Here is a 16,442-nt window from a genome sequence, read left to right on the forward strand (position 1 = left end):
TTGCTAATTCGAACTAGCATGTCCATATTAAGTGGACCCTGAAGCGGGGTTAAGGATGGCCGGAAGCAGTGCTGGCAGGGCATCAGAGGAGGACTTAGAACGTGGAGATGCTGTGTCAGGCTAGCCGAGGGCTGTGCTTAAAGGGTCCCAACCCCCACCCCGGACAGTTAGTTCTCAGGGGTGCCCCGCTTGCAAAGCAGTCCTGGCTTGGATTGCCCAGAGTACCCACACTGGGCACATCACAGCACTCGGCCATCAGACCAGCTGCACTTGCCGCAGACTGCCATCTGGGGAGAGGGGGTAATTGGGGGGCTGCAGGAGAGCTTCCACCCCAAAAGCCCGCAGAGCCAGCCCAGTCCTCCCCATCAGGGGCGCGTACCCCATTCCTCCCTCACCTCCTTCCACTTACCCTTCCCTAGCCCCTCTTCTTGATGTACAAAAGAAAGGACAATTGTGTTCAAAAATTGAATCTGTCTTTATTGAACAAAACTGGGGGAGACTGGGAAAAGGAGGTGGGAGAGGGGAAGAGAGAGGCTGGGAGAGGGGAGGGCAACTAAAATGATGAGGGGTTGGGAACAGGTCCCATATGAAGAGAGGCTAAAGAGAATGGGACTTTTCAGCTTAGAAAAGAGGAGACAGAGGGGGGACAGGATAGAGGTCTCTGAAAGCAGGAGTTGGGTGGAGAGGGTGCATACAGAAAAGTTCTTCATTAGTTCCCATAAAGAAGGACTAGAGGACACCAAAGGAAAGGAATGGGTAGCAGGCTTCAAACTAGTAACAGAAAGTTGTTCTTCACAAAGCAAAGAGTCAACCTGTGGAACTCCTTGCTGCAGGAGGCTGTGAAGGCTAGAACTAGAACAGAGTTTAAAGGGAAGTGAGATCAAGTCATGGAGGTTGGGTCCATGGAGGAGTATTAGCCAGGGGGTAGGAGTGGTGTCCCTGCCCAAAGTTTGTGAAAGGCTGGAGAGGGATGGCACGAGATAAATGGCTTGGTCACTGTCTTCGGTCCATCCCCTCCAGGGTCCTTAGGGTTGGCCGCTGTCGGCAGACAGGCTACTGGGCTAGATGGACCTTTGGTCTGACCCAGTACGGCCATTGTAAGCTCAGGGCTCAGGGTCGGGGGTCTCAGTGGACCCCCTTGATTTTCATGCACACCTGCTCCTGGGTGGCCAGGCTGGCAGCTCTCCTGCCCTAGCCGGCCACTTTCCTGTGCCTAGTGCGGAGGTCGTGGACGAGGTCCACGATGTCCGCACTAGCCCAGGCGGGTGCCCTCCTCTTGTGGTCCCGGGCAAGCTCCCGGGAGCCGCCAGCCTGGTCCCGGGAAGAGGGGGAGGGCTGGGGGGCATCGTGTGGGTGGCTCGAGCCGTGCCAGGTGCAGGGTCTGCTGGCTGGGTGCTGGCAGGCTTGCACCTGGCACGGGCACCATAGCCAGCCCGAGCCCCTTTAAGGGGGCCGGGGCCGGGAGGGGGGCAGTAGAGTTTCCCTGGTGTTGGCCAGAGTGGCCACCAGGGAAACCTGGGGAGGGCTAGCCTCCCACTAGTTCGAATTAAGGGTCTACACAGCCCTTAATTCGAACTAGTAAGTTCGAACTAGGCTTAATTCTCGTGGTATGAGGATTACCTAGTTCGAACTAAGCACTCCGCTAGTTCAAATTAAATTCGAACTAATGCAGCGCTAGTGTAGCGCCTGTGAAAGTTAGTTCGAACTAACATCTATTAGTTCGAACTAACTTTGTAGTGTAGACGTACCCTGAGGTAGTAAAGTTTGCAGATGATACAAAACTGTTTAGGATAGTCAAAACAGAAGCAGACTGTGAGGGACTCCAAGAAGATCTCACCAAACTGAGTGATTGGGCAATAAAATGGCAAATGAAATTTAATGTAGATAAGTGTAAAGTAATGCACATCGGGAAAAATAATCCCAACTATACGTACAGTATGATGCGGGCTAATTTGGCAACGACAAATCAGGAAAGAGATCTTGGAGTTATCGTGGACAGTTCTCTGAAAACTTCCACACAGTGTGCAGCGGCGGTCAAAAAATCAATAAGGATGCTAGGAATTATTAGGAAAGGGATAGAAAATAAGACCCAGAATAATTTACTGCCCCTGCATAAAACTATGGTACGCCCACATCTTGAATACTGTGTACAGATGTGGTCTCCTCACTTCAAAAAAGATATTTTGGCCTTGGAAAGGGTTCAGAAAAGGGTGACTAAAATGATTAGGGGTTTGGAACGGGTCCTATATGAGGAGCGGTTAAAGCGACTGGGACTTTTCAGTTTAGAAAAGAGGAGACTGAGGGGGGATATGATAGAGGACTATAAAATCATGAGTGGTGTGGAGAGGGCCGATAAAGAAAAGTTATTTATTAGTTTCCTAAATAGAAGAACTAGAGGTCACCAAATGAAATTAATGGGTAGCAGGTTTAAAACTAATAAAAGAAAGTTCTTCTTCACACAGCGTGTAGTCAACCTGTGGAACTCCTTGCCAGAGGAGGCTGTGAAGGCTAGGACTGTAACAGAGTTTAAAGAGAAGCTAGATAATTTCATAGAGGTTAGGTCCATAAAAGGCTATTAGCCAGGGGATAAAATGGTGTCGTTGGCCTCTGTTTGTCAGAGGCTGGAGAGGGATGGCAGGAGACGAATCGCTTGATCACTGTCTTTGGTCCACCCTCCCTGGGGCATCTGGTGCTGGCCACTGTCGGCAGACAGGATACTGGGCTAGAAGGATCTTTGGTCTGATCCAGTACGGCCATTCTTGTGTTCTTATGTTATGTTAACAAAATCGCAAGTGATATTTAATGTGGATAAATGTAAAATAATGCACATTGGAAAAAATAACCCCAACTATGCATACAATATGATGGGGACTAATTTAGCAACAACTAATCAGGAAAGTGATCGTAGAATCATCGTGGATAGTTCTCTGAAGACGTCCATGCAATGTGCAGCAGCAGTCAAAAAAGCAAAAAGGATGTTAGGAATCATTAAAAAAGGGATAGAGAATAAGACAGAGAATATCTTATTGCCCTTATATAAATCCATGGGACGCCCGCATCTTGAATACTGCATACAGATGTGGTCTCCTCATCTCAAAAAAGATATATTAGCATTAGAAAAGGTTCAGAAAAGGGCAACTAAAATGATGAGGGGTTTGGAATGGGTCCCATATGAGGACAGATTAAAGAGACTAGGACTTTTTAGCTTGGAAAAGAGACTAAAGGGGGATATGATAGAGGTATATAAAATCATGAATGGTGTGGAGAAAGTTAAATAAGAAAAAGTTGTTTACTTGTTTCCATAATGTAAGAACTAGGGGCCACCAAATGAAATTAATGGGCAGCAGGTTTAAAACAAATAAAAGGAAGTTCTTCTTCACAGAGAGCACAGTCATCCTGTGGAACTCCTTGCCTGAGGAGGTTGTGAAGGCTAGGACTATAACAGGGTTTAAAAGAGAACTAGATAAATTCATGGAGGTTAAGTCCATTAATGGCTATTAGCCAGGATGGGTAAGGAATGATTTCCCTAGCTTCTGTCTGTCAGAGGGTGGAGATGAATGGCAGGAGAGAGATCGCTTGATTGTTACCGGTTCGGTTCACTCCCTCTGGGGCACCTGGAATTGGCCTCTGTCGGCAGACAGGATACTCGGTTGGATGGACCTTTGGTCTGACCCAGTATGGCTGTTCTTATGTTCTAGAATGACTATGGGGGCAGCATGCAAGCATGTCCCCAACAGCCCCACAGAGCAATGGAGCAGCCTCTGGCCATTCCCACCCCCTGCTCTGAGCCGCCTAACACTCTGCCCTCACTCCTGCACTCCTGTCTCCTGCACTCAGCCCCCCACCTCCTGCCCTGACTTCTACACCCCACATGCTCCCAGTCCCATGCTATGAAGGACCCAATCAATGTCAGGTAAATCTTCTAGTAAAGTAATAAATCATTTGCCAGAACATTAAGGGAACCACTCAGACCATCTGTGGCACATCCCGCGGTCCCCTTCCGTCAATTCCTCGGTGGGGACCCGTTTATGTGTCGGGCTCTACTGTCCCTGCTCCAGTCTGGTAGCGATGCTGTTGCTATTCTCTCCGTTCGCGTTGCCGCCGTGAGACACTATTCACTGCGGCGGGGGACACGGGGAAGGAGAAGGCGGGGCCCGGGCCCGCCCTCGTTCATGGGCCCCAGCCTAGGGCCCTAAGGACTCGGCTCTATGGGAATCCGGTCCGGCTGATGGGGCGTCCCACCTCAACTCACCAGCCTGCCAACCACACCGGGTTCTGCCCTAGGCTACTTCCCTTCCCCTCGGGAGCCCCCTACCTCGGAGCTCACCTTCCCTTTTGTAGACATGGTTGCTGGAGGGGGAGCATCAGTTCCTGGCCACGGACGGCCTCTTCCTCCCTAGCTCGAACCCCCTCCTTTTAGGTCCGGGCGACAGTGTTTTAAAACGTCGCGCCCTCCCCATTCTCCCTATCGTCGGCGGGGGCCATGCCAGCGGATCACCCTGGCCCCGCCCAACGCTGACGTCGTTCCCCGACGTCCCTGGTCTGGGACGCCGTGCCGCCCCCGTCTTCTCTTGGGGCGGGGCCTCCCCCCACTCCCTCTGCCCACCCTGGGCCGTCCCTGACGTCGCCTACCATGATATCAGCCCGGGGCGACGGTTGAGCAGTGTGGGAGCAAGATGCACACGGACGAGCCTCCCCACGGCGGCAGCCGAACATCGCCTGTCTGGCTGCAGAGAATGTGCAGGGCGAGGGCGCCTCATCACACCATCTCAGAAAGGTGTAAAAACCCAAATGGAAAAAAATAGGGACAAAAGCCTCAGATAATAATCTCTGTCCCACCTTTAAGCCTCCAATCAGGAGGAAAATCTAACATAAAATTTCATAAAATAGTGATACACTATATTTAGGACAGATAGAGTGGACAGAATGGGGTGGTGGCACTCTTCATCAAAGATCCAATTGTCTGCTTTAGAGTTACTGACTTTTCAGAAGAACAGGACTTGAAAGGTGTACGAATCAATGTTCTGATAGACTCACAAGATAGGATATGATGGAGGTTTGTTATAGAGACCAGATCAGAAAAGGAAGTAGAATAAGCAGCTTTTAAACATGTTATCTATAATGTTAGAAAGAAAAATGCATTGTTGTGGTGATGTACCTGGTGTACCTGCTGGAGATCTTGTATTACCTCTACACTAGTAAAACATTCTTGGAGTTATAAAAGGTACAGATGCTGGCTTTCTAGTGCAAAAAGTAAATCTATATTAGACTTCATCTGATAGATGTAGATGAACTAATCACTGACATAAAAATTGTTGGTTGTCTAAGTGTAAGTCATTACTATCTAATTTCATTAATGTGCAAACAATTTGTTCCTGTCCACTAATGTATATAGTTAGTGCTTTAAAATTGTCAATTCTTAAATATGAAAACAGTCATGAGCAAAACTGAATGGAAGGAAAATGATAATTGGGAGTTTTAAAAAATGCTATGTAAGATGTCCCTTAAACGTCATGCTATAATAATGAAAGAAGTTTAAAAATAGGATAAGGGAAAATAGCAATGAAATATAAAAGTCGAGAGCAACGAGTACAAATTTTCAATTAGGAAATTTAGACAATTGATAAGGAAAGCTTAAGATATCATTGGAGAGTCTACGGCTTGCAGGGTGAAGGACAATGAGAGCAAATTCTTAAACTATGTCAGAAACAACCAAAACCTTAGCAACTATATAAATGTATAGATAACTATTTGAGAGAGTTATGGGGAGCAGGTTTAAAACTAATAAGCGAAAGTTCTTCTTCACACAGCGTGTAGTCAACCTGTGGAACTCTTTGCCAGAGGAGGCTGTGAAGACTAGGACTATAATAGAGTTTAAAGAGAAGCTAGATAATTTCCTGGAGGTTAGGTCCATAAAAGGCTATTAGCCAGGGGATAAAATGGTGTCCTTGGCCTCTGTCTGTCAGAGGCTGGAGAGGGATGGCAGGAGACAAATCGCTTGATCGTTGTCTTCGGTTCACCCTCTCTGGGGCACCTGGTGTTGGCCACTGTCGGTAGACAGGATACTGGGCTAGATGGACCTTTGGTCTGACCCAGTACGGCCGTTCTTATGTTCTTATGAGTTTGTCTGTGTGTCTGTCTGTCTTATTTTTCAAGAACTCCTCCTAAACCAGGGATACTCAACTCTGGAAGCCCTAGGGGCCACAGTTATAGGGGCCACAGTTATACTTACAGCACATGCTGAGGGTCGCAACTTGAGTGTGGTTGCATATACATGCAAATATATGCAAATAGCTTCTTTCACACAATACTCCAGCATTCCAGGCACCTCTTCTTTGGGGTCTAGAAACACCGACACCCTGTACCCGTATGTTCCAGCCAGCCTGTCTGCTTGCGTCTTTCAGTGCTCACCCCGCTTGGGAGACGCCTCGCCATTGTAGAGCATGTTTCCTGTGGAGCCCGTGGTCAAAGGATCCCACCGGCAAGCCACGTGTTGAGCTTCATGTAAACCCATACCGCACCATGGGCCACAAACAAATGTCCATGGGCCGCATGTTAAGTATCCCTGTCCTAAACAGTACAAGTTAGGACCACTAAATTTGGTATGCAGCTGCCTAGCCTCATATGGCTCTGCTAGTAGGTGGCTGTTGCTCCGAGGCCCTACCATCTGGCTGGAGCCAGGCTGGGGAGAGCTGCATAGGCAGATGCGGGGAGCATAGAATTATAGAACTAGAAGGAACCTTGAAAGATCAAATCCAGTCCCCTGAACTTATGGTAGAACCAAACACCATCTAGATCAGGGGTGGGCAAGATGCAGCTATCAGGCTTCCGGCACCCCATCCCCTCTCCCCCGCAACTGTCTGCCCCAGATCACCAGTCCCTCCTGCCCTAGGTCACCACCCAAACCCTCTGTATCCCATCTCCCTCCCAGACCCTGCATCCCCTCCTACCCTCTCCCTGAAGCCAGAATTCCCTCCTGCACCCCACCCCCTCCTAGACCCTGTATCCCCAAGCCTCTGGTCCAGTTCATAACCCCCTCCTTCACCAAACCCCCTTTCAGACCCCACACCTGTTCCTGCACCCCCGTCCTCTATCCCAAGCTCCCTTCTGCACCCAACTTCCATCCCCAACCCCACATCCCCACCTTAGGAGTGTGGCCTGTGACCACTTACCAAAATCTTGAAGTGGCCCCCCCTTTAAAAATTATTGCACACCCCTGATCTAGATTAAGGGTGAGCAATATTTTTTGATGGACGGCTATGCCAAGATTTTGGTAAGTGTTCAAGGGGCGCACTTTTTTATGGAGGTGGTGAGTGTTCTGGGATGGAGGTTGGATGCAGAAGGGAACTTGGGGTTAGGGGACTGCAGGAGAAGGGTGTGTAGTCTGAGAGGGAGTTTGGGTGAAAGAGGAGGCTGTGACCTAGTGCAGGGGATTGTGGTGGAGGTTTCTAGACTGGGTATGGGTGCAGGAAGGATTCTGGCCTGGAAGAGGGGTGTAGGAGGGAGTGCAGGGTCTGGGAGGGGATTGTGACCCAGGGAGGGGGAACAGAAGGTTTGGGTGGTGACCTGGAGCAGGGAGTTGGGGTGCAGAAGAGGGTGGGGTGTCAGATGCAGGCTCTGGCTGGGAGGCACTTACCTACGCTGCTCTCAGTCATCAGTACAGTGGGACCCTCAGGCAGGCTGCAGCCCCAGGCTCAAATTGGCTGGCTGCTCCATGTTGCTCTCTGCTGTGCACCGGGGAAGGAAAAGAAAACTTGAAAAAAACAAACCGCTTTGGCACCTCTGAAGGCTTCCTCTGTCACTGGGTGCTCTCTGAGCACTTTAGTGCCAATTCTGCTGTCCATGCCACTCCTCAGCACTTATGACATTGTGTGTCTTTGGCACTGTTTGCACCATCAGCAAATCCGGTGTACAAGGTGCCAGGGTAAAAGGCTTCAAGTTGTCTTCCTATAAGACAACGGCACCCTCTGGTACTGAGATTGCGGCACCAACCTCCCTGGGATCCAGCAGAGCACCTACTACTGACACGGCATTACCAACTAGCACCACAGAGAGGCTAACTCCACCACAGTTGGCACTGAATGATGATGTGGCACCACAATAAACTTTGTGTCAGCACACTATGGTACCATCCATTCTGGCACCACAATGTCTCCATTACAGGAACCTTATAGTATGCTCCATGTTCAACTCTCCCTCGGCACTGATCTCTCTCCAGGCACACTAGCACCAGACTACAGCTTATCTCCTGCAGAATTCTCAAGTGAAAAGGAAGAGGACATTGAGTCAGTTTTTTCACCACAGAATTCCCCTTCTATTGAACCATCAATTCCCTCGGCACTTACGTGGTCCAAGCTCTCCTATGCCAGGGATTTTCCTCCATGGTATGGACAGTCATGGATGGCACCTCCCGAGACATTGTCAGTGTTGGAGCCCGTGGGGACCTCACTACAAACATTGGTACATCAAGCACCATCACCAGGTGCAAAATGATAAATCTTCACCTCAGCCATATTAGTCTTTACCTACACAGCAACAGGACGAGGCAACCCCCATGCAGAAACAGCCAACTGGCCCCGATACCTCCCCAGATACCAATTCCATGGATGAGACCCTAACCCTTACCTCCTCCTACAGTGGCTGATGACTTCATCCATTTCAGGATCTCTTTAAATGAGTAGCAGCAGAGCTCAGCATTACTCTGGAGGAGGTTAGAGAAAACCAGCATGAGCTCACTGATATCCTGCAATTGGATATGTCTTTTAAGATTGTTTCCCATCAATCGTACAGTAATGGACCCAGCCAAAACCTTCTGGCAAATGCATGCTACAGTAATGCCTACTACAATAATGTCTATCTGCAAGTGGATGGATAGAAAATACTACTTCTCACCCTGGGGTTCAGACTTTTTCACATACCCTGCTCCGAATTCACTGGTTGTGGAAGCTGCCTACCAGAGGAACAAGCAGCAGCATTTTTGCTCTAAGCCTTTGGACCTAGATAGCAAAAGGCTGGACCTTTTTGGCTGCAAAGTTTATGCATCTTTTAACTTCTAGTTCCAAATGGCTAATTATGCAGCCCTCCTTAGCAAATATGGCCACAAGAACTATTCAAAATTCAATTATTTTATTAACGATATTCCAGAGACAAAGAAACAGCAGTTTAAAGTTGCCAATGCAGGGAGGCATACAATCTTGGAGATGACTTTACAGGCTGCTCTTGATGCTGATGACACAGTAGCAAGATCCACAGCTATGGCGGTGTTCAAGAGACGGGTATCCTGGTTCAACTCTTCTGCTTTCCTACATGAGATTCTGACTGTGGAGGTCTCCTGTTTGGTGGAGAGAAACTATTTGCAGTGAACACCAATAAAGTCCTCCACACTGTAAAGGACTCCAGGGCCACTTTTCGATCCCTTGGCACTGATAAACCGGCACCTAAGTGTAGACAGTGCAGACCACAGTACCTTGTGTGCTCACAACAGTCTCAAACACAACATGAACAACACCAACTGCAGAGGAATAGAAGCAAGTCTCAGTGCCTGTGCCCAACCCCAAACATTGTGCCTGAGATCCCTCAATCGAACAAACATATTTAAGGAAATAGTTCGGGTTTGGAAAACCATTCACATTCTCTACCACTATCCTCCAAATTCTTTAGTCACCATCTTGTCCCATTCTACCATAATTGACAAACTATAACATCAGACAAATGGGTGTCACAAATTGTCAAGGCTTTTCCCCCACTCTAGCACGATAAATGCAGAAGTGGGGCCCCACAAAAGTACCCCAAAACCTTATCTTTCCAGGCTTTGGTATAAAACTTCCCCCCAAAATCTGGAAAACCTAGATTTTGGGGATAAAAATCCTCTGCCACCACCCCAGTAATGATAAGAAAGCCAGGGGAGAGCTCACTTGGGAAATCTCAGCCCGACAGTAAAACCAGGACACAAAAAAATTAACCAATATCAGGTTAATAAAAAAGAAAGAGAAAGAACTTTTATTATCACCAAAATAATCATGTTACAAGCATAATGACTAGATGGAAAAGTCACCAATTAATATACTCATGGGGGATTCCACCATGGGCCAAAACTTAGTTACAAAGGACAGAAAAAAACCATTTTTAAATGCACAGACATCAGATTCCCATTCCCAAACAATAAAACCTAACAGATTTATCTAAACTTTTCCCTACTTACAGATAGTGAAGAGTCTTTTCTTGGAGAGAAGAGACATGTCTGTCGCCTTAAGTAGCTGGAGAGAAACTGCCCAGACAAAGGAGGGAAAAGCCCAAAAATTCCTTTGTCCCAGTTTGAAATTCCTACCTACATTTCTATTGACTGCCTGTTACCTGGTTAGGTAAGGGACATAGTTAACCCCTTAGTCCCCAGGCTGCTGGGTAACCCTCATGGTCATGACACAGACAATACAGTCAGGCTACACCATTCCTTTTACATCAATACTCCCTACTCGACCCCCCTCCCTGACCCTCTTCAGGGACCACTCTCATAACTCTTTTCTCCACCAGGAGGTTTAACATCTTTTCCAACTTGGAGCTATAGAACCCGTTCCAATGCAATACATAGGGAAAGGGTTCTATTCTCATTACTTTCTTACAGCGAAAAACGGGATGGCACCCAATCCTTGACCTTAGAGCTCTTAATAAGTATGTTAATAAGCAGAAGTTAAAATGGTGACCCTCACAACTATTATCCCAGCGCTGGTTCAGGGAGACTGGTTTTAATGCCTGGACTTATAGGACATACATTTTCATATGTCAGTCCAGCTGGCGCTCAGATTTTTTCTCTGGTTTATCCAAGGTACAAATCACTATACAATGTCCTACCATTTGGCCTTTCTACTGCTCTGAGAATTTTCTTCAAAATCTTGGCAGTAGTGATGATACAACTCAGAAACCAAGGCATTATTTTTCCTTACCTGGACAATTGCCTCCTGAAGGCACATTCTGTGCATAATTCCCATTGGAGTATTTCCATTACCATCAAGTGTTTCTATTCCCTTGGCCTGCAAATAAAGGAAACAAAATCAACACTCATTCCAACACAAAATATACAATTAATAGGAACTCAGCTTGACACAGTAAATTCTACTGCCTCTTTTGTGCTCGACTGACTCAGAAAAATCAGTTGGCAAACAAACTGCAGAGTAGTCCCTTGGTCAGAACCCACAACTGTATCCATTCATTGGGACACATGGCCGCCTGCAATTCACTTGTTCCAAATGTACGCCTCTTTATGCATTGCCTCCATGGATGGCTCAGTATGGTTTACAGGTCGACATACATACATCCTCTCGCCAAGCTCCTGTACATTCCCTCATAAGTCAGTTCCCTAACATGGTGGACATCTGCGTGCAACCTTGCTCAGGAGTCCCATTCACAAGTCAAGAACCCTCAGTGATCAATAGCAGATAATAGCAAAGGTTGAAGCCATCTCTTCAGAGACTTTCACATTGAGCTAGGGTTTGCTACTACTGTACCACAAAGACGCTAATCTTCCTACTTCTATCCGAGCACATTCCACATCTATAGTGCTCCTACTCAAGATACTGATTGTGGACATTTGTCGAATTGCCACATGGGTCTCTAAGCATGCTTTTGCCACACATTATGCGCTTATGCAAGGTCCATTCTCTGATGTCAATGTAGCCAAGGCTATTTTATCCACCGCTTTTCTACCTCCTTAATATATACAGCTTTTTAGTCACCCCCTGTGGAGCACAGGGCCATCTCTTGAAGAAGAGGAAGTTACTCACCTGTGTAGTAACTGGCTTTCTTTGAGATGAATGTCCCTGTGGGTGCTCCACTACCCACCATCCTCCCCTCTACTTTGGATTTTTTAGTGTAATCTCTGTTGTGGAGAAGGAACTGAAGAGAGCGGCTGTGCATATGCAATGTTGGGGCACCAAAGGGGTGCAATCCTGGCACCGCACCAGCAGTGGCCATGAGGGCACTGCGTCAAAGACTGAGCAATGGGGCACTCATCACAAAGAACATCAGTTACTGCACAGATGAGTAACCACCTCATTTTCCTCCTACCATTCCTTAGAATCATGAACTCTTATAATTTCATAATCACTTTCATCCAAGCTGCCTTCCACTTTCACATTCTCAACCAGTTCTTTCCTATTTGTTAAAATCAAATCTAGAACAGCCTCTCTTAGTAGCTTTTTCCACCTTCTGAAATAAAAAATTGTCTCCAGTTCATTCCAAGAACTTGTTGGATAATCTCTACCCTGCTGTGTTATTTTCCCAACAGGTGTCTGGATAATTGAACTACCCCAGCAGTGGCCAACCCACGGCTTGCAAGCCACATGCGGCTCTTGCCCCCTAAAAGTGTGGCGCACAGAGCCACTCCTGCACTTCCCCTGAACCCTGCTGGCTCCGGCCCCTGGCTTCCCTGTGCTTACCAGGTCGGAGCTGCACGGTTTTAAAAACGGAGCCCAGAATGGTGGCCATATTAAAAGGACAGCCTCCTTTTAAAAAATATAAATATATATTTTTGTTTTTGCTCGACAACCATTGGAATAACTTTTTGTCATAGAGTGACTAGTCTCTTTAAGCATAAATTGGGCCAGCCCCACCTCTGCCATAATTAGCTGCCTCTCATCTTGAGGGGACCAGATGTTAGCCTGATGAACACCTTATCCTCATAAAATGGTCTGAGATAACTCAGATAGTGGGAGGAACTAGCTTTTCTTTTACTTGGAGTCTTTAAATCAAGTCTGGATAGCTGTCTAAAGGTCATGCTCTATGTCAAAAGTTACAGGCTTGATGCAAAAATTTATGAGAGTGGTGCTGTGGCTTGTGTTGTTTATTATTCAGATTAGGTTATCACAATGGTCTATTATGGCTTTAACATTTGAGGAAAGAAAAAAATCTGAGAAAATAATTCTTCTTGCTCAGTTATACTGCCATAGACGCTCCCATGAGGCAGAAAAAGTTATGCAGTCTAAACCTCTCCTAGAGATCTTGGAGTTATCATGGATAGTTCTCTGAAAACATCCACACAGTGTGCAGCAGCAGTCAAAAAAGCAAATAAGATGCTAGGAATTATTAAAAAAGGGATAGAAAATAAGACGAAGAATATCTTACTGCCCCTATATAAAACTATAGTATGCCCACGTCTTGAATACTGTGTACAGATGTGGTCTCCTCACCTCAAAAAAGATATTTTGGCATTAGAAAAGGTTCAGAAAAGGGCAACTAAAATGATTAGGGGCTTGGAACGGGTCCCATATGAGGAGAGGCTAAAGAGACTAGGACTTTTCAGTTTAAAAGAAAGGAGATTAAGGGGGGATATGATAGAGGTCTATAAAATCTTGAGTGGTGTGGAGACGGTGACTAAAGAAAAGTTATTTACTTGTTCCCATAATATAAGAACTAGAGGACACCAAATGAAATTAATGGGTAGCAGGTTTAAAAGAAAGTTCTTCACACAGCTCACAGTCAACCTGTGGAACTCCTTGCCAGAGGATGCTGTGAAGGCTAGGACTATAACAGAGTTTTAAAAGGAGCTAGATAAATTCATGGAGGTTAGGTCCATTAAAGGCTATTAATGGACCTAAGGAATGTGTCCCTACCCTCTGTTTGTCAAAGGCTGGAGAAAGATGGCAGGCGACAAATCGCTTGATCATTATCTTCAGTCCGCCCCCTCTGGGGCACCTGGCACTGGGCACTGTCGGCAGACAGGATACTGTGCTAGATGGACCTTTGGTCTGACCCAGTCTGGCCATTCTTATGTTCTTACATAATTCCTATATTAAGAATCATATAGAATCATAGAATACTAGGACTGGAAGGGACCTCAAGAGGTCATCTAGTCCAGTCCCCTGCCCTCATGACAGGACCAAATACTGTCTAGACCATCCCTGATAGACATTTATCTAACCTACTCTTAAATATCTCCAGAGATGGGGATTCCACAGCCTCCCTGGGCAATTTATTCCAGTGTTTGACTACCCTGACAGTTAGGAACTTTTTCCTAATGTCCAACCTAAACCTCCCTTGCTGCAGTTTAAGCCCATTGCTTCTTGTTCTATCCTCAGAGGCCAAGATGAACAAGTTTTCTCCCTCCTTCTTATGACACCCTTTTAGATACCTGAAATATAAAATTTAGAAAGTAGCAAAACCGTTGTGTCAGAATAATCACAAACATTATTTGTACTACAAGCTCCCGAAGTCTGATCTGCATCAAATAGGACATGGACATTTATATGGATAACAAAAATACTCAGATTTATAATAGTTACTAAAATAATGACCTCATGTTTCAGAGCTTAAGTCAATACATACCTGGATGGATAAAAATCATCGTGTTTTTTGAAAAACTAAATCAGATTTTTATTTAAATGCACACTTAAATTATTTAAACTAAATCTGGATTTGATACCCTATATTAAGGCTAACATTTACAATATTATATGCAAATGTAATTAAATAAACATAACTAATATTAAACAGCTTCAGAGGGGTAGCTGAGTTAGTTTGTAACAGAAAAAAACTTAAAAAACAACAAATATTCTAGCAGTACTTTAAAGACTAACAAAACATGTAGATGGTATCATGAACTTTTGTGGGAAAAATCCCACTTCTTCAGTTGACCAGAGTATAATGAAGAAGTGGGCTTTGCCCCTGTAAGCTTGTGATAGGGGATTGCCTCCCTCCGCCTGGAGGCAGACGCTCCCCTGCACTTCCGGCGCGGGGTGTGAGCCACCGCCGTCCAGCAGTCTCCGGCCGTTGCGGGCTTGCTGCACATGTGCATTGGCGGCCCCACGGCCAGAGACCTGGCAATCCGGTGGCTGTCCGCACTGTGAGGAAGAGGCCAGCACCTGCGCAGGAGGTGGGGGCGGGGCATCCCCGGGGAGTAGGCAGCCGTGGCAGGCTGACTTCATCCCCAGGCGTCCCCCTGCAGGACGGGCGTCATCTCCAGGGGCCGACCCAGGTAAGGGCGGGTGGTTTAAAAGGGGAGTTGGAGCCCAGAGGAGGCGGGGGGAGAGAAGAAGCTTCAGGTTAGACTAGGAAGTCCTGCTTTCCCTCTCCCCAGGTGCTGCGACAAGGGGGTGAAACCCCAGAGACTCTGAGGGGCCAGAGAGTTGACATCGCATCCGCTGACACTGACGAGCGGCAATTCCAGAGTGAGAGACCTGGGCCGGAGTTTGAACTTTGACCAAAAACCCTGGGCATACCGGCTAGAACAAGCGAAAGCAAGAGTAAAAAGGCAAGGCCGGGCTTAACCGGATTTGGACTAGGGGTCCTGGGATACCCAGCCTTGCTACAAAGCTCATGATACCATCTACATGTTTTGTTAGTCTTTAAAGTACTATTAGATTAATATTAAACAGTACACAGTTGCTGCTGAAATTTTAAAGAATGTCAAATCCCTTAGCTAGTGGAAGTCACTGACTAAGCATCTGCCACCAGCAAGTGCTAAACCAGCTTTTGACAGCTGGTGATACTTTCTTCCATTTAACGGAATGAGCCCCTGTTTGAAGGGAGAGTGGATTTTACCCCAGAGAATCAGCATTCAGCAGGGAATGAAAAGCTGCACTTTCCAGGTCATAGAATCATAGAACTATAGAGCTGAAAGAGACCTCAGGAGGTCATCAAGTCCAGCCCCCTGCTTGAGGCAGGACCAATCCCAACTAGATCAACCCAGCCAGGGCTTTGTCAAGCCGAGACTTAAACACCTCTAGGGATAGAGACTCCACTACTTCTCTAGGGAACCCATTCCAGTGTTTCACCACTCTCCTAGTGAAATAGTTTTTCCTAATATCCAACCTGGACAACTCCCACCACAACTTGAGATCATTGCTCCTTGATCTGCATCCGTCACTACTGAGAACAGCCTTTCTCCATCGTCTTTGGAACCTCCTTTCAAGAAGTTGAAGGCTGCTTTCAAATCCTCCCTCACTCTTCTCTTCTGCAGACTAAACAGACCCAAGTCCCTCAGCCTCTCCTCATAGGTCATATGCTCCAGCCCCCTAATCATTTTGGTTGCCCTCCACTAGACTCTCTCCAATGCGTCCACATCCTTTTTGTAGTTGGGGGGCCCAGAACTGGACACAATACTCCAGATGTGGCTCACCAGAACCGAATAAAGGGGAATAATAACATCTCTGGATTTGCTGGCAATGCTCCTCTTAATGCAACCTAATATGCCTTTAGCCTTCTTGGCTACAAGGACACACTGTTGACTCATATCCAGCTTCTCATCCACTGTAACCCCCAGGTTCTTTTCTGCAGAACTACTACTTAGCTGGTTGGTCCCCAGCCTGTTACAATGCTTGGGATTCTTCTGTCCCAAGTGCAGGACTCTGCACTTGTCCTTGTTGAACCTCATCAGATTTCTTGTGGCCCAATCCTCCAATTTGTCTAAGTCACTCTGGACTCTATCCCTGCCCTCCAGCGTATCTACCTCT

General features: G+C 46.8%; 1 protein-coding gene and 1 long non-coding RNA gene across 3 annotated transcripts in view; one reads left to right on the top strand and one right to left on the bottom strand.

Annotated features, from left to right (window-relative positions):
• Positions 1–16,442, top strand: part of CFAP57 (cilia and flagella associated protein 57) — a 170,986-nt gene that overhangs the window by 14,820 nt on the left and 139,724 nt on the right. The window lies entirely within an intron of this gene.
• LOC142823517 (uncharacterized) overlaps positions 9,072–16,442 on the bottom strand; it is a 28,299-nt gene continuing 20,928 nt past the window's right edge. The window contains exons 5-6 of the long non-coding RNA XR_016350227.1: positions 10,941–11,027; positions 9,072–9,331 (exon numbers count right to left, since the gene is read on the bottom strand). This is a non-coding gene — a long non-coding RNA (uncharacterized LOC142823517). The remainder of the gene's footprint in view (positions 9,332–10,940; positions 11,028–16,442) is intronic.

The sequence above is a fragment of the Pelodiscus sinensis genome, chromosome 9 (genome assembly GCF_052426305.1).
Source record: "Pelodiscus sinensis isolate ZL-2025 chromosome 9, ASM5242630v1, whole genome shotgun sequence".
Classification (NCBI taxonomy): Eukaryota; Metazoa; Chordata; order Testudines; family Trionychidae; genus Pelodiscus; species Pelodiscus sinensis.